The following is a 25786-nucleotide window of genomic DNA, read 5'->3' on the forward strand; positions in this document are numbered from 1 at the left end:
TATCCCTCTCCTCTTATTTTCTGTGGAAACCTTTAAAAAATCCCAGCACCCTGCTGTTTTGGAGAAACAAACCTAACAGCACTGAGCTAATATACATGAACCAGAAAGAGAGATTGGCTGGTTTCAGTTCAGTCACAGGCTGAAAGCTCTGCAAAAAGTGGATGAAAATAGACCCAAAAAGAACATAACTGAGAAACATGGGAGATTCCCAAATGCTTTCCTATTGTGGCTTTAATAGGATTTTTCTTCCTTTTTCTTTAGGAAATCTTGATTTTTATAATTCTCTAAGAAGTACCAAGCTGAAGAGCTGTGTGCTAATTTTCTTTGCCTGCTGCCTTACTTCTTACATCACATAATTTATCTCAAGCCTATGTTTTTCACTTAGATTATGAACGTTTTGTGGCAAGGACTTTGATTCTAAATAATCAGTAAAGTTTCAGTGCCATGTAGATAACACACATTTAGAAAAAGATTTTGTAAACAGTATTTGCTTACTGGAGTGTCACACTGGCATAACAATATGCTTCTGGATGAGTGATTATAAAATTATAGCTAGAGTATCACCCTATGCTTCACTGTGTGTCTGAAACACACATATCTGACGTCATTGCTCCAAGGTTGACATGTGGAAGTGCTGCCTGACTGGTAGAAGTGACCTGGCACAATCAGAGAAGTGTGGCTTTGATATGTGTGTGTGCAGATCTCGGCGTGCAAGCCTGCTTGGCATGATACTCTGGACATCATACTCAAGACTCTGTGCCTCAGCAAGTCCAAATCAGATTGCTTGGGGCCTGAAAATCAAGGTAGTTTTTTTTTTCTTCCCATAATTTACTGCCAGTGGTGAAGATGCAGAGGTACATATGCCAGCAGATATAGCTCTTTTCTAGGATCCCCCAAAAATGCTCTCAGGGATGGTCCCACACTGAAAGCATGTCTTCTCATTCCTCATGGATCATGTCTTTATATGTGAAACAAACTGTCTTGTCCTATGTGTGTTTCCAGGTTATATCCCTGTGCCACCTCCTGTGCAACGTGCTCTAGTCAGAAAGCCATGTTTACTTCTGAGACATGTATTTTCGTTCTAAAAGCTATTTTTTCCACAAGCCTATAATAACTGATCAGAAATGGATGAAACCTGAAATTTTTGACGAATGTCTCTTCAAGTTAATACCTCATGTTATCATTGTCTCCTTTGCCCTTTCTCTGCATTTCTACTCTCTTTTTTATTCATGAATGATATTTTTCACATCCTGTCAAACACAAGATTGCATCAATTTTCTAGGGAGGAATTTTAGCTTTACTCAACTGTGCAGTGAGCACTGTATTTTTATATACATAAAATAAAATTGCACAGCAATAAAAATCTATGGCATTAATTCTCACTAGGGTCATAATTTGGCAGGAATATGAACTTTTTACTTTGAATTCTGATATATATGGCGAAGCAAAGACTCAGGTTCCTTGTCACATGTTGCCATTTGCTGTGGTCCTGGTGCCTAAAATGTCCAGCTCACTCTCCTGGCCAGCTGCAGTGGGAAGGACCCTTTTCTCTCTTGCATTTTTCATTTCTCTTGCAAAGATTCTCACCTGAAGGTAAACTCTTTACTTAAGCTGCAATTGTGGTTAGCCAATTTGTGGAAAGGAGTAAAAAAATTCCTTTTGTTTCTTCACAGGCCTGTTAAAAGATTTTTCTGCGGAACACTGAAAACAATTGAGTTATTGTGTACTTTTGTAAATGCCACTTAACAACTTTGAGAGTTTTAATGTCTTTCTTCATTCTAGCTATAGGGCCTCTATAAAAAAACTGCTTGCACTCAACTCCCAACCAAAACTAGGTTCATTTCATCTCAGTTGCAATGTAATTTCCAGCACAGAAATCAGCTTGGTTTTGTAACTCCACAGTTCTTCTGGCTGGGAGAAAACTGAGTTGCAAATGTGAACCAACAGACTCTGAATCAATCTGTGGAAATGGCACTGAGTTTTATATTACGATGTTGAATCAAGGTAAAAAGACAGAGATGTATATTTTCACAAATTAGACTGAAGAATAGCTCCTGGGAGTTACTCCACTCTTTTCCTATGTAAGTGGTAGGTTCTTGAATATAGAATCACAGAATCATAGAATGTCCTGAGTTGGAAGGGACCCACAAGGATCATCGAGTCCATCGAGTCCTATACCTGCATATGACAACCCCACAGTTCACACCATGTGTCTGGGGGTGTTGTTCAGTTTCTTCTTGAACACTGTCAGGCTTGGGGCGGTGTCACCTCCCTGGGGAGCCTGTTCCAGTGCTCCACCACCCCCTGGGTGAAGAACCTTTTCCTAATGTCCAACCTAAACCTCTCTGGCACATCTTCCTGCCATTACCTCAGCTTTTATAATGGATCACTAGAGAGAAGAGTTCGGCACCCACCCTTCCTCCTCCCCTAGTGAAGAAAGCGCAGACTGCGATGAGGTCTCCCCTCAGTCTCCTCTTCTCCAGGCTGAACAAACCAAGTGACTTTAGCTGCTCCTCATATGGCTTCCTCTCCAAACCCTTCACCAACTTCGTAGCCTCTTCTGGACACTCTCCAGTAGCTTTTTATCCTTTTTATCCTGTGGCGCCCAGAACTGCACACAGAGCTCCAGGTGAGGATGCACCAGTGCAGAGCAGAGCGGGACAATCCCCTCCCTCACTCAGCTGGCCATGCTGGGCTGGATGCACCCAGGACACGGTTGCCCTCTTGGCTGCCAGGGCACACTGCTGGCTCATGTTCAATTTGCCGTTGACCAGAACCCCCAGACCCCTCTCTGCAGAGCTGCTCTCCAGCATCTCATCCCCCAGTCTGTATGTACAGCCAGGGTTGCCGTGTCCCAGGTACAAAATCCAGCACTTGACCTTGCTGAACATAGCAGTTAGGTGCCCATGTTTAGTCCTCCAAAGCAACTTTCCAATATAAAAATTATTAAAATTATCACTGTATTTTATCCAGTGAGGTGTATCTTGCAGGGCAATTGTTAGATCTACAGCCCATGCAAATCAACTAATCTGCAGCCTGTGCCGGCTTTGGACAGGGTCGGTGTGGGATTTTCTGCTCTGTATTCCCTTGGAGCCCTGGGGATCAGTGTTCAGAGACACCTGCACGGGTCTGCGTGTAGTTGGATAAGGTCCAGCTCTGGACAGGCTTACATATTTAGTTTTAATACTGCCATTTCCACAGCTGATAGCAGAAGTGATTTAGGTAAATAGAAGGCTCTGACACACGTGGAGCTGGGGAACCCCATGAGGCATGGAAATGACAGGTTTTATAAGTGAAGCTCCAGTACCGAGAAGTGGGAAACACTACTTTCCATGATGTAATGCATAACAACTGCAAGTCATTATCCATTTACAGTGTTCCTCTGTACAGTACTGTGATTTCACAGTATGCACTAGAAGGTTAGGGTTAGGAAAATAATAACATTGAAATAACTTTGATTTGATCAGGACAAATCTAAAGGCAAATCTTATGATAAAAAAAAATCCAAGCTTATCGTTAATGGTTTTATTTGAGTTAGAATCCCCTAAGATTTTGTGCAGAGGTGTTTATATACATTAAATATGATTGATGGCTGATGTTCAACAGATTATAAAAGGAGAGTGGACTAGCTTCTGTAAGCTCTTTTAAATAGAAATATGAATTCTAGCAGTAGAGAATGGATGGATTTCTGCAATGTGGGTGCTGTGTTTTTGGGTTCCTGCTTATCCAGGCAGACCACTTCATGCTGTAGGTAATGAGACCCTTGCCTTAAAACTTCCTGGCAAGTCTCTCACTTTTCTTACAAACATAAAAATGGCAGATTCCAGGGCTGGCCTGTGACTAAGGATGTCTTTGTTTCTCAGAACAAACTGCTCAAACAATCCCTTATAACTTAGCATGCATGAAGCCTCTTTGTCTCTCTTTCCTAGCAAATTAAACAGTTCCAGAGTACAAAACCAGATAGCAGAACTGTTATCCATACTGTCAAATTGTTAGGCCGGTCACAGGCATGGTATTTGCCTGAGCTAACTGGCACTCTCCCAGACAATTTCCAGACAGGAATGGAGAGTTGACTTTACCCAGAGAGAATTTTAGATGCAACTGGTTGCTTTGGAGAGTCAGAAAGCTGAATATGGACACAGACCATTCCAAGTTTGCTGTCCTCAGCAGCACAGACAAGTCCTGGGCATGTTTGATTTTGCAGAAATATCAGTTGATCTAATGAGTAGCACCCACCTCCTGTGTTGAAGCTGTACTTGGATGCCTCAATGCAGCTTGGTATGCCTGAGAGATCACATCTACTGATATGCCTCCTACACTATGGCTTCAGCTTTCAAGAAAATGCCTGACCAACATCTTCACTGTACATAGAATGGGAATGGGAGGAGTCTGAGGTAACACCATCCCTAAGTGACGAATCTACCTTAGTACCCCAAACTGTGAGGCTATGCAGCAGTGTTTAGACTGGACTGAACTCAGATTAAGTCCTTTTTGTGGTGGTACTTCCAAGTTGTGTGGGGTTTATTTATTTATTTATGCATTTATTTATTTATTTTTAAAATTCATCTGGTGTTGCCTTAGATATGTCCATATTCACAACGTAAATATATGTCTATATTAATGCTTTAACCATTCCTCATGTCTCTTGTCGAAAGACCGTTTCTCCACTATTTCTGCTCAAGGAATTACCTGGCACATAGTGGTTCAATAGGAAGGCTTCACTGACTTTCTAGAGGGCAATTGCAAGAAGCTTTTGTGCTTATTACATGAAAAATACCATATACAAAAAGTCATGGTTGTATTCCTCCTACTGTGATATTTTTTTTTTTGATCAACCATAACCTACAACTGATTACAAGTAAAAGGACAATGAGTCTGGCATACTGACTCTGATCCCTTTGAAGAACAATATGTGGTTCCCATTTGTCTGATGCTGACAGGACATCCTCAAATGCCTGCAGAAACATTCAAACTTTGGACAGTGGGTTAAAAAGGCAGCGGGGTTGGATTCAGATCTGACCGTTTTGCTTGTTTTACCCCATATAATGTGTAAATTAAAGCTTGAAGTCCAAATGCCTCCATACTTTGTCAGAGTATAAAGTGGGTCCTGAACTTTGCTGCTCCGACCCATCTCTAGTTAAGAACACAGTTTATTCAGGGAATGTTGTGTATGAAATCACTCTTGGAATATGACACAAAATCAGAGGGGAATTATATTATTTTAAATACAAAGTGGGCAAGAAATAAATTGTTCCTGACCTGTTTCTATTAAGGAGATCAAACTTGATTAATTCTTGGCCTGGATGTTCTCTTACCTCCAGCAATTACATGCCACTATTACAGTGATTATTTTATAAAAGCTAATAAACACTATCTGGAGTTAATATTTGCTCCTGAGGAAAGTTTGCCAAGAGCTTAGAAGAAGTTTACAGAAGATTTTGCCCATTAGGTTTGTGTACAACATTTGAAATGCCAAAATCCTTTTAGCATCATTAATCACAAAAATGCAATGTAATAACAGTTGTACCTAATAAAGCTGTAATCTGATACAAAAATAGGCAAACCCTCAGGAATTTAACACAATAGGCCAAACATTGTCCATTCCAAATGAGTTCCAGTAATGCCACTATTGACTCGGCTTTGAATAGCCTTCTACTCTTTTAAAACAAATATATATAGATAAAATAGGATTTTATTTTCTGCAGTACAGATGCAGCTGTTATTAATCAATGCTTTCACAAAGGATACTGGCTAATGCATTCCAGGAAAGCTATTTTGCCCAAATTCCTGCAACTTCTTCCCTGTCCTCTAAGCTTACAGCTTGCTCTGTCTTGGTGTCACTGGAGTTCTGGCTTCCCCTGACTTAGGAGTTGCTTGTATGTAGGGTTAAGTAGGGACTGATTCTGTCTGGTCATGGGGGAAAATGAACCATTTCTCCAGATTTCTGACCATGGTACAGAGCAAGTGCTGTGGGGAATGACTGTTGTCAGACTATGGTACTATCAGAAAAGGGGGCTGGGTTGTACAGGAGCAAATGTATCCCATCCCCGCACTTTGATTCCTGTGTAGTCTCTCCCAAAAACCTGGAGCTCCAAACATTGGGGGGAAGTGACATTTTAGCCAACAAGGCATCACTCCCTTGTCTCCTACTGCACTTGCCTGCTATATGGCCATCTCAGCTTAACTGAATATCGCCTGCAGTGATCATTTATTATAATGTACCCTATTTTTCAGTTTTACATGGACTTGCCTATTAAACCAAACACACTTAAGAATGGAAGCCATACAAGTTTATTCTAGCCAGGCAATGAGTTAAGCTCTTAAGTAAAAACTCAGAAAGACATTTTAAAAAGTAAATAAAGCATCAGTTCAGTTGTGGAATACATGCATAATAAGATCTGTTCTTATTTGTTTAGTCCCTTTCATCTTAAGCTGTGTCTCAACAGACCACAGTTGAGCTCGTGGTCTGAAATGATGGAACTTTTCAGGATCTAGATTTAAAGGTAGTATAGAAGCCTGATGGACTTCTCTTCTGAGTTCATCCTTCCATTTACAGTCTTTCTGCCCTTTTCTTCCTCTCTTTCACTTGCTTTTTAAATTAAGTTTCCTTAGATAGAGATTAACATATTTTGATAGCTCACATTTTTTCTTAGCCAATGGCAACATAGTTTTGACAGCTCATGAGCCAAATTTGGTTTTAAGAGTTATTTTGACTTGGCTATCTTTCATTTTCAGATTCTGACTCTCCCTACTTCTCACCTTCCCCAAGTCTGCTGCTGAAGCCTTAATTAGCTCATTTTTCTCTGGTGAGGGTAGTTTAAAAACTGTCTTCACAACATTCCATGTATTAGATATGATAAAAATTATTATTTTTGCAATACTGCTGTTATTCCCACAATTCAGATTTTGGAGACCACATGTGGCACATTAATAATGTGGATGATAGACTGTTAACAATGTGCATTGTCCAGGCTAATTCCTTCTATGCCTTTTTTTCTGTCATAAAGATTTCCTGTCATTTCAAGAGAGATAGGAAGACTGTATCCATTTGCTTCTAATACTGACAACAAGAAATCTGGAGAAAGGCTGCATTGCCAGGTTCTTCTTGCATGAAGAGGGAAGTGAAAACCTCTAGTTTGACTGAGGAGAAAGCTGATAAAGGCAGCTAAAGCTCTCATCCTTTTTCTTTTTGCAGTCACAGTTGGAGATACCCATTCCGAGGAGCTTTATGACTCTCCTCTCCTGATAAACATGAGAAACTTGATGCATTGGAAAATGGGACTTGATGATAGCTTGACACTTTCACACCTTGAGAATCAAACTCAGATCTGTCAGAGGCGCATGCTATGAATATGCTGATGAAACATATCCCACACAGAACACATCACAACTCTAGTTAAGAGGCTTTATATTTGTCTACTACAAGTTATTCTTTCATCCAGCCCGCACTGAATTGCATCAAGGAGTTATATAATAAGGCTCTGACCACATCATAAGGACAACATGGAGCAGATGATTTGAGACATGAAAATATGACACCACCTCAAACCTCCTGCCATGTTGCTGGCCCTGGGAGAGCACTAACTTATAGTATCAACACTTGTGTCTCCTGCACATCATACCAGCATTTTAGGCTTAATAGTGACAGGTCTTCATTTGTAGCTTTGTAGTTATGATGAAATCTTTAACCTACCTGATGTGCACACAGTTATGTGTATTACTTGTTCAGCTGGAAAGGCTTTCCAGTAGTCACCAGTAATTGAGGCTCGCCAGCAGTTATTTAAATTCGGCTGTCAGCCACAATGAAAAGGAATTGACAGAAACCTACTCCATTAGAATTCCCCCATTTCTAGCATTAACATTCTCCTGTGGAGCTGGATTTTGGTCTGGAACAGTGCAGTAATGTAAGTTGATAGCAAGCTGGGAGTGAGCCAGAAAGTGAGTGCTTAACCCAGAACCAGCACCTCTGGGAGTAAAGACTTCAAGAATCAAATGTTCTGTATCTATGTTACTTCCAACTTCATACTGGGGGAGGGAGAGAGATGATGGAAACCATCAATAAGTTTAGTTCTAATGTCTTCTTTAACATTTCTTTTTCCACACTTTGTCCAGTTGGGAATTTCACACAAAACCTAGTACCATGTTTGTAGCCTCACAAGATGCAGACTAAAACGTTAATGAAATACAGCTCCAGTTTCAGAAATATCAGTTCATTTGGGGTCTGTCTGGCAGGGGTGCTAGGAAGCTACAACTGGAATAAACCTGGAATAGACAGCAACGATGCTTTTTGTTTTCTGTGTTTGAGACTTGAGATTTCAGGGCTGCCAAATTTCACGCATTCCCACATCTTAACTAAGTGTCACACATTCAGCCAGGCTTCAGGGATTGATTGTGTTGGTCATCAGGAGATTGTGTGGTTCTTGCCCAGTCTTATCTGAGATATGGTCAATATCTTTTTTTTTAATAGCGCCTATCCTTTAAGGCATTATTTTCTTTGAGATTTTACTATCCACATTGTAGGCAACATACATCTTGTATCCTCACTGAGACATATTTCTTTTTCCCCCGTAATTTAATCCAGAAACCATTTGATACTGAAAAGACATGCTTGCTTTTAGTGCATGAAAACATAATAGAGAAACAATATTCTTGTTTTATATAATACATTTCTCTATTTGAGTCCCCTGCTCTGTGCAGTTCTGTGGATGAAGAAATATTACCCTGTTTGTTATTTGTATTGTTGTGGCACCTAAGAGTGACAGTTCTTGACTCCATTATGCTTCACTGCACAGAGAGAATAGGAAAATCTCTTTCTCCAAGAGCTTGCAATTGAAATACAAGGCAAGACGCACTGGGTGGATACAGATGGAGAAGCCTGGAGAAATGAGAATAAAATACCGATTGGCATGATGGAGAAAAGAAGGAATAAAACAGCTTACCCAGTGCTTAACTACTGTCATGTCTTTGGTTTCAAGGAGCGTAATGAAGTAATTTTTGGATGTTTACCAGGATAAACTTTCAAGTTATAGTGGTATAAATCAGGTATCAGAACACTTTTGTAATCTCATCATTGAGTTTTAGACTGTTTGTCTAACATGATTATAAGAACTACTTAGAGCTTTCTGAAATCCATGGTGTAGTAATGAAGAAACTGCTTTAGAGGTGGTGCAGCTGAATGAGAGAATATTTACATTGCCCACTTGTAGCTCTGCCTCCAGAGGCATTCTGTATAGCCAACGGACAAAGGAAAGGTCCTCCAGGGAGGCAAAGCACCCCAGTTGAATGTGTAAAACCAACCTGAAGTAGAAAGCATGAATAACCCTTGTAAGAACCCATATTAAAGGGTATTGACAAATATTGAAATCTTCCACATAGTTCCCTTCCACATCTTTCTAGGAATATCTCACCAGGATATTTATAAGCTGTTCAAGGGTATAAAAATAACATAAATTAATAGCAACTTCTAAACCAAATTAGACGATTTAGGTTGCCTGGAATATATTAAAGTGATTCCACATGATTTTAGCAAAGGATTTAGTAAAGATGTTGTTCTACTCACATCACTTCTGTTCATAGCTTTTTTTAGGTTATATCTAGGGGCCTGCTCTCTGCTGTCTTCTTTCAGACATCTATTTTGGCTGATTTAAATGTGAAGAAGGAAAAAAAAAGCAACCCACCATCAAAATTCCTACAAACAAAATCTTTTTTTAAAAAAAATGAGGTGTCACGTGTAGTTTAATTTAATCTTTGTGTGGTTTTCTTTGGCATGTTGCTTGCACTTGAGTTTCATATGGTGTATCACAGCAGTTCAGTTTACAAACCCACTTGTTGGGTTACAATCGGTTATAAAAAAATCTAAGAAAGTGCTACAAAAGAGCAAGTTTTGCAATCTTGGGAGAAGTAAATGACAAGGATGTTCTTCTGAAAAGATAAAACTGGATTTTCACACACACTGTGAAAAGACGTTAGACAGAAATTCTGCTAAATAATAGATTGTCTTTTTTTAATTTTTTTTTTCCTTCTGCCAATACTTGCGCATTTCATGTCTCTATCTATTGATGTCCATCAGCAGAAGTGTCAGGTCACACTTCATTCATAAGAAAGATGTCATACTTCTGAAATTCATATACATTCTGTCAGCTCCTTTTTCCACCCAAGAGCTTGCTAATCATGTTGCACTGGAGACATGAGGGCTTGTTTTCATGATGGCTTTCAAGCAATATCCCCTGAAATATATGGCTTTTTGTATATGAAAAAGGCAGTTTACACAGTTGTGTAGCAAAGACCATATTTTCTTACATTTAGGAACAAAGACATGTCAGGCTTTATTGAGCACATCACTAACTATATAACTAGCATTAAACACTCTATTTGCAACTGTTGCTGTGTATTTTGTGTGTGATTATCACCCCTAGATCTGCATCCTATAAAAAGATATTTCTGTTTGCTTAATTATAAAGCTCTTTATGAACAGGCTCATCTGTAAATAGCTTGGTGCAGCTGAAATAGAAATATAATTATAATGAAGGCAGATGTTTCTGAAATACTTCTCATGAAACTTGTTCTGAATATACAAAGGAGGAAGGCTTTTCTAGCTGATGGAGTGTAGGCCAAATGTGGCCTCATCATCCAAATGTGATGGGAGTTCACTTTAGGGGCAAAATCTAAATAATAATAATAACAGCAGTAACAACAACAATAGTAATAATCTTTCTAAAACCATATACAACTGCCCTCTCCCTTGGTAAACATTTTTTTTCCTGAACCCTGAGGGGGCAAAGAAATAACTTTTGTGGCTTATCTCTGTGGACTAGTTGCCAGAAAATGCTGGACTTTTCTTCTGCAATGCTTTTTAGAGACTGATGAAACTCTCATGGAGCCACAAAGTTTAGGGTCATTTTTATACAAATATAGCAGTTCTGTCTGCCTGATTGTCTCTGCATGTGCTCTTAAATTATTTAAATCCTGTCAGTGAAATAATGAGACAATATTTTTTTTATTATTATTTTGATAGCCAAGAACTTATAAAACCACCAAATCCCATTTCCAATGGAATGATACTCTTTAGAAAATCTCATCTTTCAGTCAAACCACAGGCTTCCTTCTCCCTCCCTCCATTTCATCACTAGTGGCAAATGTGAGAGCTATGGTGTCTGGCTGATAGCTGTTGCTCCAAGCCTGCAGTCCTCGCTTCAGTGGAGCTGCCATCCTGATCAGCTCTCCTCTGTCCCATCTTTAGTGACTCACCAGCAGAACCAGTCGCTGTCCCAGTCATCTTATGATAAGGCAGCCCAGACAGGCACAGCCATCTGGCAGGCTCATGAATTGGAAACGTCCAGAACAAACTATTACAAACTAAATTGTGCTGCTGGTCTGCCCATCTTCCTCTTCCTCATCTCCGTCTTCACGACTGAGCAAGGCAGTATGGAACTGGACTTGCTTAAAATGGGGAGAGGAGGGTGTGAAGCAGAACAAACTGTCAGTGATTATTTGACCTGAGCCAGTAACAGTCCTGATATCACTGTTGTGAATAGTTTTCAAGCATGAACTTAGGCCTCTAATTAAAGTTTACAGAAATGGAATATGGGTATTTGTACCGTGAGATATTAGGAATTTCAATTAAAAGGAACCCAGTCATTTTAAAGGACTGTGGATCAGGTTTTGAATGTGGCTTTGGGTAGCCTGCAGTGATTTGTTTTACTTACCCTCCTTTGGTGGCAAACTAGCTGTCTTATGGTAGCCTTACCTGGATGTACAGAACTGGAGACTCCATCTCCTTTGCAGGCAATGTATTCTCTAGCATAAGGGAGCTGAATCCAGTTTAGAGTGATTCTTCTTGAGATGTAAATAACTGTACTTTTCTCTTGTGCTGAACAACTTCACCGTGTCAACATCAGTTACACCCACCTTGCCATGACCTGGCTCCTGTGGTTACCCTAGAATAGTCCACTGTCACTACTGATGGCTTCGGAAGAAGCTTTCATTACTAGTGTGCATCAAGCATATTTCAGTTTAAGGACACGTCATAGCTCTTATTTCAAAAATTAGATCCCAGATTGAACCTCTGCAAAACACACGCTGGATAGAGTTTTTCTGGTCTGGTTGGATAATTTTGCTCTGTATTTATGGTATTCTTTAATGGAGAATCAACAAAATATCTGTTCTTTCAGTGCATGTGTCTCACTTCCATTAACAATAACAGACTACATATGTGCTGAGGATGAGAATGAAGCTCTCAGATTGCACATACTTGTACCTGAGACCAAACCTTGGGGCCTAACAAATCAGCCTGACTTTCTGGTCTCTTCTGACCCCAAGGGACTCAGTGTAATTTGTCTACATGTAGGGAACAGGAAAAGACAGTATTCAAAGGTGTTACATTTTGCCAGAAAAGAAGTATAGGAGCTGAGATTAAAACTGATGGAGTGCTTGATGCCATAGAAACAGATTCTGTTCATGAAACGAACAATTGTTTTCAGTTTTATGCAGAACAAATGCACTAAGAAAGGTGATGACAAATATATGTGCATCAGATATCATATATGTTGTGAAAGGAAGATAAATTACCCAATAGTTTATCTTTTACGAATGGGAAACTGAGGCATGGAGAGATGATTTGTTTGAGATCTCTCTTTTTCTTTCTTATACACACACAAAAACTCCAAAGCAGAATGGAAGGTTTCTTAACTTTGGACTCCTGTGCAGAAGTTCATTTTTCTACATGTGCCCTCAGTTTTTGAACTGCACTTCTCCTCACATTCCCATGTCTATAAAAATGCCATGCACAGGACTGCTGTTAATAGAATCTGCCAAGTCCGTGGCAGTCATTTAACCTACCAGCTGTGAGTAGTACCTATGGCATCTCTTTGCATCTCTACCCTCACCTTTTTGCCCACTCTTCACTGTCCTTGTCAGCCTTTTTCTTCTGAGAAGAAATTCTACTAGAAGTTGTATCCTTACAACGTGAAGTGGACACAAATTAAAAAGGATTAGGAATACACTGTTAGAAAGGGATAAAGAAGCCCGAGTGTAATAAAATTAAGCCTCTGTTTTGGGGCTAACTCTTAAGTAAAGTAAAGGGAGCTTCAGTTTTCTGTGCAGAGTGTCCCTTAACTTGCCATATGTAAAAGAAAATCATCAAGGTTTTGATTGTGTTATATTGTGCATATTATTATTAAATTTAATTTATTGATGAGTTTATTATATATCACCTTCTAATACAAACATTATATATAGAATAGAGTATTGATATCATGTTATACAATATAGCGTGTATTAGAGCATATAATTACATAATATTCCAGATGCTGATAAATCTATAGGAAGTCACATTTTTACCACTGTAAAGCTACAACAGCGAGAAGGTTTGTCTAAAATCTGGCTGAAAAGTTACATTCTGTAAAGAAAACTGTTTCACCAAGCAATCTATGAGCTACAATTGTAAATTTTTGCACTTGTAGGACACTTCAAGGAGATAGGATCTGGACTACAGCCTTCAGTGGTAATGGGCAGAGCAGCTGGGAAGGGGACAAATCAAAGAGGTTTTACAGTGTGGGATCAGGAGGATTGTAACAGCTGGGGAGGGTCAGGCAGGTTATGACATTCGGGGGAACTGTTGGGTAGGGAGCTCTTCGGTGAGGAAGGATGAGAGTTATGGCAGCTGGAACAGAGTTGGCATTGAGACTTATGATCAGGAGGAATTGGGAACAGTACAGCATCTGGAAGCTGATCAGGCAAGGGGCTCATATCATCTGGGGGATCAGGAAGTACACAACAGCTGGGAAGGGTCAAGCAAATACCCAACACACATGGAATTGAACAGCACGGCCTGGTGCCACATACAGCTTCTCACATTGCTTTTTTGTATTGCTGCTCTGTACCTTTCTGTAAATTTCCCTTAACTCATGTTCAAAATGTGTCTTTTTGCAAAAACACGGAGGCAGAAATAAATAATATGGATTTCCACTGGTGGATAGCCCATCCAAACCACAATGGCTTGCCAAAGTCCATGTAATTCTAATTATTGGCTATTGAAAGATTTCCTTCTTCAACCCTATTACACTCACTGCACTACTGGCTGAAGGTTTTTATGAAGTTTTTTTTCCAAGACCTCAATTAGCCAGAGGAGATCAACTTTCTCCTCCAGTGGGAGCTCAAAATGTAGAGGCTCGATTTTTGGTAATATTGCTCAGTGATACTGAGTGGACTTCATGGTAGACACTGCTGGTGCAAGAAGAGCAAGATTCATGTGTCCTGATTGGCTTACACCAGCTCTGGCTGAACTGGTGTTTTGTCTGTTGCTTAACAACTTGTTTACTTAGTGCTTTTCTTGCCTCAGATATTTCTATTGTATATTGCATTATTAGATACCACAGATATAATTGTACATTTGTTAAATTTTTCCTAGAGTTTCAGCTTCCTGAGGTTTGTTATTTCTTACATTCATATATTTTACCCATGCCGTGGCTGTCCTGTCTTTTTGTCCATTAACTTAAAAAGTGAGATCTTTATGAACAAATAACCATACTTCCTTACTCTCCATAGCTTTACTTTCTTCTTTTTTGTCATTTCCTGATGACCTTTCCTGACGTTCCTAGAAGATAAACCTCTTTCATTATACTCCCTTGTACCTGCTCCCAAGTGTTTTGTTTCATGCTATGTTTTCACTGTAACCTCACTTTACATGTACCATTTTTTATTTCTGATTTAGGTAAGTGCCTAGCACCATGCAGTCTTTCACAACAGGTCTCACAGGTGCTAACAAGAATAATAAATGATAGTAATGAGTTCTGTGAAAGTCCTGATTCTTTGCAAAGCTTTGACAAAGTGGGAAATGTCGTATCCATCAGGTGGTTGTGACAAATACGCATAGGGTGGAGGGTAAATTGTTGTTTTACCTCTAGAAAAATCTGTAGCACTCTTTTGTGTTTTCCGTAGCTGCTCATATTATTTTTTTCTTCTATAGGCTCTTATTGCTTTCCAGACATGCTGTTCCTTGTCTTTGCCAATTGTTGCCATCTGTCCTGATGACATTGTGATGGAGGTTGAGTGTGTTGCTGAGCTTCTTAATAATGTCACAGTGTCATTTTGCGTTACCTCTGTCACTCTGATGCTGTTATGCTAACTTGTCTTCCTTCACCATTTCTTTTTCACGACTCTTATACTCAAGGCAGTCTAAAAAAAAAGCCCTCTGGATTTAAGTTCTTCTTTCCACCATATCTAATATCTCATCTGTTTTCTACAGCTGTTTTCTGCGTTATGTGTTTATTCCAATCATATTCTATATGGTAAAAAGTGCTGCTTGTAGGACAGATTTTTTTAATTTCCTCTTGGCATTCGGTAACATCCTATTAAGTGGCTGTGTTTACACTGCAGTTGTCAATGGATCTTTTCCGGGTCCTCTGCTCATTAAGCAATAAATTCAACTTTCCTGGCTAGCAGTGTTTTGAACATTTCATGTGGCAATATGGAACCAGTCCCACAGGGAATGGTTTCCTCTTACCAGACTGCTCCCTCCACGTGCTATACTCCCTGTTGGGTTTATCTAACTATGTCATCTCTATGAAGGATACTTGAAGCAAGCTGTTGCCTCTTTCTTAGTCACATGCAGGTTGCCAGGGAGCCTGGGGGACCCACCATCTGACATTCATAGCACTCGGCTTCTATCCGAATATGTCTGAGAATCCCACTGAAGCGTGGGATGACAAGTTCCCTCTTTCTTTTTGCAGAATTACTTCTCATCCACAATTAAAGTAATAAAATGTTTCTGCCAACCTGTTATTGTGGCAGTGTTCGGATTGCTATCAGTCACTGCAGAATTATAAAAATGTTCAAAACTCTTAAGTGACTTTGTTTTACATTTACCTCAGAAATAACAAAATCTGAAAATCCCTGGGGACCCGAGTCACAGAGGTACAGCAAAATCAGCAATTACTCAGACTTTCCTTCCCTGTATTCTGCTTCAACTTTGACCTAGGTAGATCACACTCAGGAGTAGGAAAAGAATTAATTGCACAATCTGGTGCTTAACCTGCCTACTAAGACTGAGAACGAGGGTGTGCCAGCTGTAACAGTGCTTGGGAGATGTAGACCATCTACCAGGAGTTGGGGTGGGATCACAGTTCATTTCAGAAAGGGCACTAAGCAGCCATCAGAATGGTAATAATTTTCAGCTACTCTTGAATTAGGACGAATTCAGACTTAATTTGATACAACAGACACTACTAAGGGTACTGATGGCAAACCCTGGGCAGAGAATTATAACAAAGAGGTAGCATGGAAACAAATACAGGAACAGAGAAACAAACTTCATAAACCTATTATCTTTATGCAAAACAAAACAAAAGAAAAGAGAACAAAAATAAAAGCTTGACAAACAAAGAGCCTAACAAAAAAGGAGTGGGTTTACAGCCATGCTGGTATATGGTGGAAGGGCAGAAAAAATAAGCTATGTTAATTCTTGATATCCTGGACAGAGAATTGACATCATGTAAACAGCATAAAGTGCTATCAAAAAAAGCACTGCTTTAGTACTGGTAGGATACAAACCCCAAATCTCAAATACAGTGCTGAAGGATGTAACATTATTCATAGACGATTAACAATACAATATTAATATCGCCAAGTTCCCTCCCTTATACTTTTCTCTGTGTTCGACTCTAGCTTCCGCTCCTGTGACTTAATGTATTTTGCTTTCTACCTCATTCTACCCATCTATATCCCAGCTTAATTTTGACAGCTTGCTCTTCCTTCCTTCATAGTCTTCTACTCTGCACCATCACTGACATTAACTTTCATACTCATGGCCCACTGAATGCCTCAGCTATGTGTTGCTTGATTTGACTTTTCGTTCAACCCTCAGCTTTTGGTTCACCTCTTCCCTTTGCCAAAGGGCCATTCACATGGCTTAGTCTTCCAGTGTTGTTTCTTTTTGGCCCCTCATCATGTACAAGAGGCTATTTCAGAATTCATTGGCTTTGACCATCTCCTCATCTTACCTCAGCATGACTCTTCTGCCTTTCCACTCACATTATGTAAGTCTGCCTTTCACGGTTTCCAGTGCCATCAGTCTTGTTCTCTCTTCTGTTCTCTACTTTTAGCAAAAACTAAGTGCAGATCTGTTACTGTGTTATAGGTAAAGTAAGTTAGAAAGCATGAATTATGAACTGCTCAAGAAATAGCAGCTGTTGAGCTTGTGTGCACAGCGAGGTTTGTCTGCTGCTGATCAATAAAAATCAGAGGCAGTAGCCATGCTACCAGAGAGACCATCTGTGGCTAGAGAGCCAGAAGCTTGCTGACTGGGGTAGACACTGCTGGCTTAAAGGAGGACGGGGTCAGGTTATATTCATATAACCCCCATAAGAGGGACATATTTAACTGTCAGTGTGTGCAAGCTGGCAATCTGCGGGCAAAAGTACCCTACTGCCCTGCCTAGTTCTCTGGGAGAAAGGGTCTGGAAAACTGAATACTGGGTCTGGAAAACTGAATACACCCCAGTGGAATACTGGGATGACCCTTTGCTATGTTGTTAGTGTGATAAAGTAGTATGGCTAACAAAATGAGGATTATTACTAAAGAAATTTGACAGCAAGGTACCAGATGGGAGTAGGGGAACAGAACCTTCTCTCTTCTCTTGAAGGAACAAAGGTAGTGATGTCTCCTCTCTTATTCTTCTTGTGAACCTTGTGTTAATGTCTCAGTGTCAAATAATTTCACCCTTGTCCTGATTTTCTTGCCCAGTTAATGCCCCACTTTGCATTTCACTCCTTTGTATGTTGTGTCCTTCACTCCATTTTTCTCCCCCAAACCCAGCATGGACCATCTTTGTTCAGTTGAAGTCACTCTTGTCAAATTTCAAATGCTCTCTTCTTAGCCAAATCTCATAATCAGTACCATGTTCTCTCAGTCTTTTCAGATGTCTTTGACATAATCAACTATGCTCATCACCTGGCTTGTGAGATGTCAACATCCATTGTTTTATTTCTGATAATTTCTTGAGTCTTTCCTTTGATAGTTTCTTCTGATTGATTATTGCTTAATAAGACTCCCTTTTTTTTTTCTCATTCTCCTTTCCTTCTGTGTTTCATCTCTGACAGACACATGCAAAACTAACTGCCATTTCTTCACAGCTGACCCACAGACAAAGGTTTCCTTCAGATTTCTCTCCTCTTCTACCAACAGAAAAATCTCACCTATTACATTATGTCTTTGTGGATGCCTACATGTCTTTGTAAAGGTTAGCCTGAGTGAAAAACAAGTTTTAGCTCTTTAAGTATCCACATTTTTTTCATCGTCACTGTCACATCATCCTTCTTGCCACTGATACAATTCAGTGTTGTTCTTCACTTGGGCCTCTCTCCATGGTCTGCCATCTGGTGTATGGCTAGGTCTTGTGGATGCTCTCCTGAAACATCTTTTAAGGTATGTAAGATGTGCTCTTTCTCCACACTGTGAAGACTTTTGTTCAGACACTTTTTGTTACATCTTCAATCCCAATTGATTTCAACATCTTTAATCTCAATTAATACTAACATCATTTCAGAGATACAGTTTTGCCCTTTTACATCTATCCTCTCGCTTCTGTTGTAAAGATAATACACATAGGTTCTTGCTTTGACGATATCAGGGAAATTATATATTAATTCAGTTTTTTCTCATTTTCTTATTCAATCACTGCCTTGATCTTCAGAGCCCTTCACAGGTTCTCCCCAGTCCATTCTTCTTTGCTGGTGAGATGTTGATTTCTGAACTTAGTTAGCACTTGATGTTAATTTCTGTTATTCTCTTGTTTGAATTTTTTTGTGTTTTCTCCGAAGGACTTCTTGGTACAGGGAGGAAAATAATCCTCCAAAACTTCTCTGCTGAGGAGCCTACAGAAAATCTAGGAATAATTTTGCAACTTGGGTGGGAAACACCTGCTCAAATCTTGGTCCTTCTTATATAAAAACTACATCTGAGCTAGTCCAGACTCCCTTAGTAGTCAAGTCAGACAAGAGTAATGGATTTGTCTCATCCTGAACTTCAAATGCATCTTCCTACATTGATGGTAAAGAAAAGCAAGCAGTTATAATACTTCCTGTGCAGACATCATAGGTATATGAAACCCTTTAAGCATTCATAGGATTAACTTTCTATGCTATTTCTTTTTATCCCATGATTTTCTGTTATTTCTCTTCATGTATTAGTATTATTCTTTCATTGGGTTGTCAGCTCTAGAGCAGGAACTTTCTGTTTTTCCATCTTTGCTCAACCCATAATATACTGTGGCTTACTTTCATAGTTTTTTCACAGTGATAATACACAAAATAGTCAGAGAGCTCAAATAGGTGACTTGTCATACTAATCCTTCTTATGAAGCACTTGCAGAACTACTCAGTACTTTCAGTTCTTCACAAATATGTCAGACAGATGTTTTCATGGGATAAATATTAATGAAAAAAATTGTTATTATTTTGAAGCATTTCTTTTGTCTTGAATAATGTGGCAGGAAAATGTATCTGCTGATTTGATTCTAACAAATAAGTTAAGTCAAGCAGCAAATTAAGCAGGAAAGCCACAGGATTACACAGACCACAATCCACTCAATCTTACCAGCCTAAGAAACCCTACAGTCAGAAATGAGTACTTTCCTGTACCTGAATATGGCAGTCTACTTTTTAGTAGAGTTGCAGACAACTTCCTTAAAATAAATAAGAGTTAAGAGAGCAAAGAAGGAAATAAAAATAGTAAATAGTACATGGTAAAAGAAAGGAAAATAACTAGTCTTAAGCACAGAATAAAAAATAGCTTGGCAATTTGTTTGGTCTGATACAGCAATTACTGTGCTAAATTAAATGCATTAGGCAAATGCCCCGAGTGGCTGATGCCATAGTGTAGTCAATTCAACATATGTGAGGTCTTCTCAATTGCACCAACACATTACATTTGCACAAGTCGCATTTTGTGTCATTCCATATTGGAACCTGAGGGCTGTTTTTTTCCAACTAGAAGTGGAGATATGAGCAGAAGACATCTACCATTTTACCAACTAGCAGAGTATATATTCCCAGAACATAACATCCATCTGTCTTTCTTGTACTCTCACTGCGTTTGATATAAATTCGAGTAGATAAATAGTTATATTGAAGTGTTTTTCCATAGTCCCAGATGTGTGAATTTTTAATTAGCTCTAATAATTTCCTTTTATACATTGTTTCTATGAACCATGATATATAGCATCTACTCTTTATAAATCACATCTAAAGTGAAAATTTCAAAATCCACTTATTATAATGGGTTATATTTATTACAAGCTGAATATCAGCCTTCTTGCTACAGACGGAAGTGCACCTGGGATAAAAAGCTAGTCATACAGTGCTTGTCACATCTAATGCTAAAGAAAAAAAAGAAATATTAGGGCTGGAGACCTTTTGTAATGATTCGTCTTAGTAGGATCTGTAGCAGCATGATTAGCATTGCAAATCATATTAATATGGGAATGATTTATTCAAAGAAAAAAATGGGTGTGTTCCCAAGAAAAATACTTCTATCTTTCTGCTTTGACCTTCAGCCTTCTCTCTTCCAGAAGTGTAAAATCAAATGGTCTTTCTCCCTCCTCTGCTCCAGGCACTGGAGACTGCTGAGAGAATGCTGAAGAATCACATCTTCACTGCATGGAGAGGTCCAGAGATGCCTTGCAGGGACATCATCTGTCTAGACAATAGTTTTTAAAGGGTTCCCCACATGAAGATGCTGAAAAAGAAAATTTTAGTGAAAGTATAGGGCTATTATGAACTTTGTTTTAAAGGGTTCTAAAAGCTTCATGGCTTTCCTTAGAGTAGTGCATATTCATCAAAGGGGACCAGAATATTTGGACCATCCTGTACACATTTACATAGATGTACACAGAGAATTAAAAATTTGTATAAAAAATTTCAATTTTTAATTCTTTCTCTAGCTTTCTGGTTTTCTCCATCAGTTTTGTAAGAAGAGTGACTTACATCTTCCTTTTTTTAGCTTCTTTTAATTATTCTCTCTTCCTGCAATAATATATGTTTATCCATTTATCTTCTATTTTTCATCTTCCCACTCCACCGAAAGCATGGCTTAGAACAATGAGCTATCAGTTCCTTTGGAGCTGGAGTGGAATAGAGTTTCTTGTTTTGCAGTGGCATTACATCTTGGGTCTCTTTTTTAAATATCATTACAAAAATATTACTATTGCAGAAGATTGCAGTGAAAACTTGGGGAAAATACATTACGGCTCCTGTGAATTGCAATGAAATATCATTAAAGTTAATGCTGAAAATGCAATGGTGAATGGAATGGTGATAAGGAGGAAGCTGGCTCAAGGTTGGACTGCGTACCTAAAACATTGGTGGTGTCTCTTTAGTAAGTGCCCAAGTATCCTTCTTTATTGATAAAAGGAGAAATAACTCTGAACCACCTACATGCCTACCTTTTAGTGGCTTTCAAGGGAAATCATAGCTTTTCATGAGCTATAAAATAGATTCAGGCATTCATGTAGGAGAACCACTTCCCAACACAGCTAAGATGGTGTTGTACACGTGGGGTGCCTTGCAGTGCTCTTTCACCACTGTAGTCAGTGTGAAATCCTTGATCTGCCTGTGTCAGTTGCAGCTTCATGGTTTTGATGGTATTTTGGTGTCTGCTTTTACTGTAGTAACTACCTGTGCTGTGAAAAACAATGTAGCAGACACAACTTTGATAAATCAGGGAAAGTGTCAACTGATGTCTTACTGACCTCTTTAGAGACAAGGCTAAGGACAATGATGCTAACTTTTTGTCTTTCAGATGCCTTTGATATCTGGCCTTTGTTTAATAACTGTGACTTCTAAGTTTACAGTCTCATTCATCATGGGAAAAGTGTGTGGGGAAGGTTATACTGCTGCAACTCAAGTTCCTCATGATGCCAATGTAGGAATTTGAGTTGATGTACTGTGGCTGCAGGGCTTTGACAACTCTACTTAAAGGAGGAAAAAGTAATACATATGGATTTTACTCTCTGCTAGTGGTCATCACAGGAAAAGAGGAGGTCCTACACAGGCTTACATTAATTAATTTGTTCTCCTCTCCAAAGAAGTTCTGTTCCAAGCCTCAGTTAAATGAAATAAAAGCAGGAACATCTTGAAGAAAACCCTGAGACAGTCCTTAAGGATTTAGAGATTGCCTCTGTTTTTTGAGAGCTCTGATTGTTAGCAGATACTATTATGTAGTAATCAATGCTTCCATTCTCTACAATAGAATGGAAAAGGAAGGATCGCCAAAAAATCAAACCAAACTAAACTAACAAGCAAATGAACAAACAAAAACCAAGAAAAAACCCAGGAAGTGTCTGACTTTTTTTTTTTTTTGTAAATATATTTATTAATATAAGAGCCACTGGTTCCAGCAGATCTCAGGGAATGATTCAGGTTTTCTTATTTCATGGACATTAGACAATTATTCTAACAAAACAGTGTGCCTAATTGTGTGCCACACCCTATTGGACTCAATGTTTCTTGAATGTAACAGGAAATGTTCAGTCTGTAAAGCAATAGCAGAACAATTTTTGCCTATGGGCTGCTGGAAATAATAGTTTTTGCAACCGTAAGTTTCAAAACAAAGCCTCTTCTGGAGTGTTTAACAGTACACAGATCAGGAAACTGATATTGTGGATTTGCTAATGACACACATGCACACAACTTGACCAAAATGCAGGTTGCAAAAGCAGATGTTAAGTCTGTTGGCGGGTTGTAAGCAACAGCATACTGGGTGTGACCTGGGTTTACATGTGTTTTTAATAGATGAGTCTGTATAAACTGATTCCAATGAATGCGCATCATGTGGAAGATAATGCTTTAGTGCTCCAGTTGAAAAAAATGTGTTATTTTCAGTAAAAGAGAATAAAGTGTCGCTCTCCATCAGACTACACTTTGTTTATCCGACCTCTATTATAGGTAGTTTAATGGGAAAAGAGTGACAGGTCAATTGTCCTCCTTATACTGTGGATTCTTTTGCAGATTCAATTTTTTATTAGTCTGAAACAGAAGTTACTTTTATCGCCAATTTTCCCTCCCCTCCAAAAAAAAAATGTTCAACTTCTTCTAACTGTAATTTTGAATGTTAAGTAATTCATATCAGTTATTCACTGCTAACTCTAGACTTGTGGGGCAGGAAATGAACTATGTTTTTCACAGTACTTATGTATGTGAATGAATCCTCCAGATACTACTGGAATACAATAATGTAATGAAGTGATAATACAATGAGCTAGAGCCATCCTCAAGTCACTGAAATCTGTTTAAAGCATTTTCAAATTGCATTCAGAAGGCAGGCTCTGCATTGGATGTAGCACTGCTGTGGAAAAAGGCCATCAAGAGACCTCTCCTCAGCTTGATGAACCGTCACACTTTGGAATACATCCCTTTGGAATGGGTACTTTTGCTGCTCTGATTTTTTCTTCTGTCTTATGTATCTATTTAGCTGTTTAGGAGTCTGGATATTTGCAGGAGGGCTAGAACAAAGGTGTCCAGTTTCTGTCATAGTTTCTTGATCACAATAGTTTCTTGATCACCAAAGGCAAGAGAAGCATTGTGCGAGACATAAAATATTAATAGATTATAACCAGATCACTTTTGGGTGTCAAGCCTGCTCAGACTTGACAGTAACTAAATGGCTGGGCTTGCAATTTCCATGTCATGTTCTCTGCTAATCTTTAAGGAAAATTCCATGGCCTTCCTTGTGCAAATGAACTATATTTTTCTTTCTACAAAGATGACTGCTAATATGGAGTTGCAACTGCCATGTAACGAAGTTGTTCCTGAGGACATGCAACATGAAGACTTTGAGCAATACAAAAGAAAAGTTAATGGGGAAGTGATAGAAAGTAAGATATTACCTGGAACAATTTCAGCTATTTTGGAGAATGGTCCTGTGAACAAATGCTCACTTGAAAGAGACAAATCTATCAGTATGACTTAGAATTGCTGAAGACTGCAGCTCTTATGTTCTTCAGGACTTTAGAGGTGGAAACTGTAAAGGTTTCTTATTTTACCCTAGGAGACGTCATTTAATCAAAAAGTGACACACAATAACAAGCTTCATTTTTGCCTTAATTTGTAAGAAAAGTAGGGGACGTTGCTTGGGAAAAATCAGTAACAATAATATACTGTGGTGCCTGTGGTCACCCATATGTCAGCTTCGCTTTCAGAATGAAAAGAACTTCAAAGATGCAAACTCTTAATCATCTGATATTCACCGTGATTAAAATAGAGGACCAAGTGAAGACTTTGGCTTGACATATGTGCATTATTTTTACTGTAGCCTCCAATAACCCCAAACTAAGAACATGTCCTAGTTGTGCTAAGTGCTGCACAAACCCACAGAAAAACAGGGCACTCAGAAAAAAACAGGTTAATAGCAAGTGTCTTACAATCCTTCCCCGCCCTTTTCTCTCTTATCAACAGTAGCTTCTGGGAGGGGCCATTTTATGTAAGCTTTCTTTTATGTAAATGTCTGATATTGTGGTACAAAGATGGATGTTGCTGCACTTTCTGTGTCTATACTAGGGCACAAAGCAGGACCAAGACTGGTGTTTGTGATGTGGAACTCTGCAGCTTCGGCTGGTCTGCCTCCTGACAATGATCCCGGGCACTAAACCATGGCTGGGGATTGCCTAAAGGAGGTGTCAGGTAGGCACAGATCAAAATAATTCCAGAGACGTGCCAGCACTTCAAAATGATGCGTGATGTCTTTAGCCCTGTTTCATTTACCGCTGGTGAGGTAGTGGAGTGTCTGGGGCATTTCCCTGCTCTGAGTGCACTCCTACACCATGGGGTGGGAGCATGACACACACTTGCTGGTTTTTTCTCTCCTAGACATCTTAACTTCTTCTCCTCCCTTCAGGAGTTCTGCTTGTGATGGAAAACTACTGATGGTACTTTCAGAAAGGAGTTACATCTCTGTCAGTGAAACCCTGATATTCCAGCGCTGCCAAAGAAGAATATTTAGACAAATGGACACAAGGGTTTAATGATCTGGTATTGCTTGTGTTGCACATGTTGAATTATGTTTGTAGTTCCCAGCTCCCAGCCCTGGAGTCAGGTTCCCTCTGCATTGTGATTTCCTACCAAGCAAGACCCATGCGCACACCGTCTTCCCCTGCTATCCACACTTGAGGCTCTAGGAAAGGTGACATCTGATGGAAAGGAGTCATGGTGACCTAGAAGCAGATTTTATAATCTGGTCTATCAGGATATGAGGGCTGCAGGGCACGTTGTAGGATCCCCATAGTAAAGACAGAGCGTTACAAGTGTGGCATCCAGAGGCAATTGTCCACTGATTACCATGTGCCAGCGGCAATGTATTAGTCTGACATTATTAATGAAAATGTCCCAAATTAAAAGTTGAGCAGAAGTGGATGTTGCCAGTGAACCAAATTTTCAGCCTTCAAATTACTTCTGAATGTTTCTAAACATTGCTAGAGGCAATCTATGTACTTGCTTAAAAATATCTATACTTTTAAAATACTGAACATCCTGCAGTGCTTTCATCAACAGTAACTGAAAAGATGAACCAAAACTGTGCCTATGTATCACTTGATTCAACCTAAGCTATCTAACTCATCTTTAAATATGCAAGCCCTAATCAGTTTAACATAGGTCCAGACAGATTAAGGCAGTGCAGTAGTAAACATTAGTAATTGGTTTCCACGATTTGTTTAGAGTATTGTGACAGAAGAGTGGGACTGTGATTTCAAGTTACTTAAGTTCTCCCTTGGAACTATGCTTAATATTAATGTTTCCAT

General features: G+C 39.2%; 1 long non-coding RNA gene across 1 annotated transcript in view; it reads left to right on the forward strand.

Annotated features, from left to right (window-relative positions):
• LOC135986635 (uncharacterized) overlaps positions 1–24633 on the forward strand; it is a 37301-nt gene extending 12668 nt beyond the window's left edge. Inside the window, exon 3 of the long non-coding RNA XR_010605908.1 lies at positions 24549–24633. This is a non-coding gene — a long non-coding RNA (uncharacterized LOC135986635). The remainder of the gene's footprint in view (positions 1–24548) is intronic.
• The last annotated feature ends 1153 nt before the right edge of the window (positions 24634–25786 follow it).

Source organism: Caloenas nicobarica, chromosome 3 (genome assembly GCF_036013445.1).
Source record: "Caloenas nicobarica isolate bCalNic1 chromosome 3, bCalNic1.hap1, whole genome shotgun sequence".
Classification (NCBI taxonomy): Eukaryota; Metazoa; Chordata; class Aves; order Columbiformes; family Columbidae; genus Caloenas; species Caloenas nicobarica.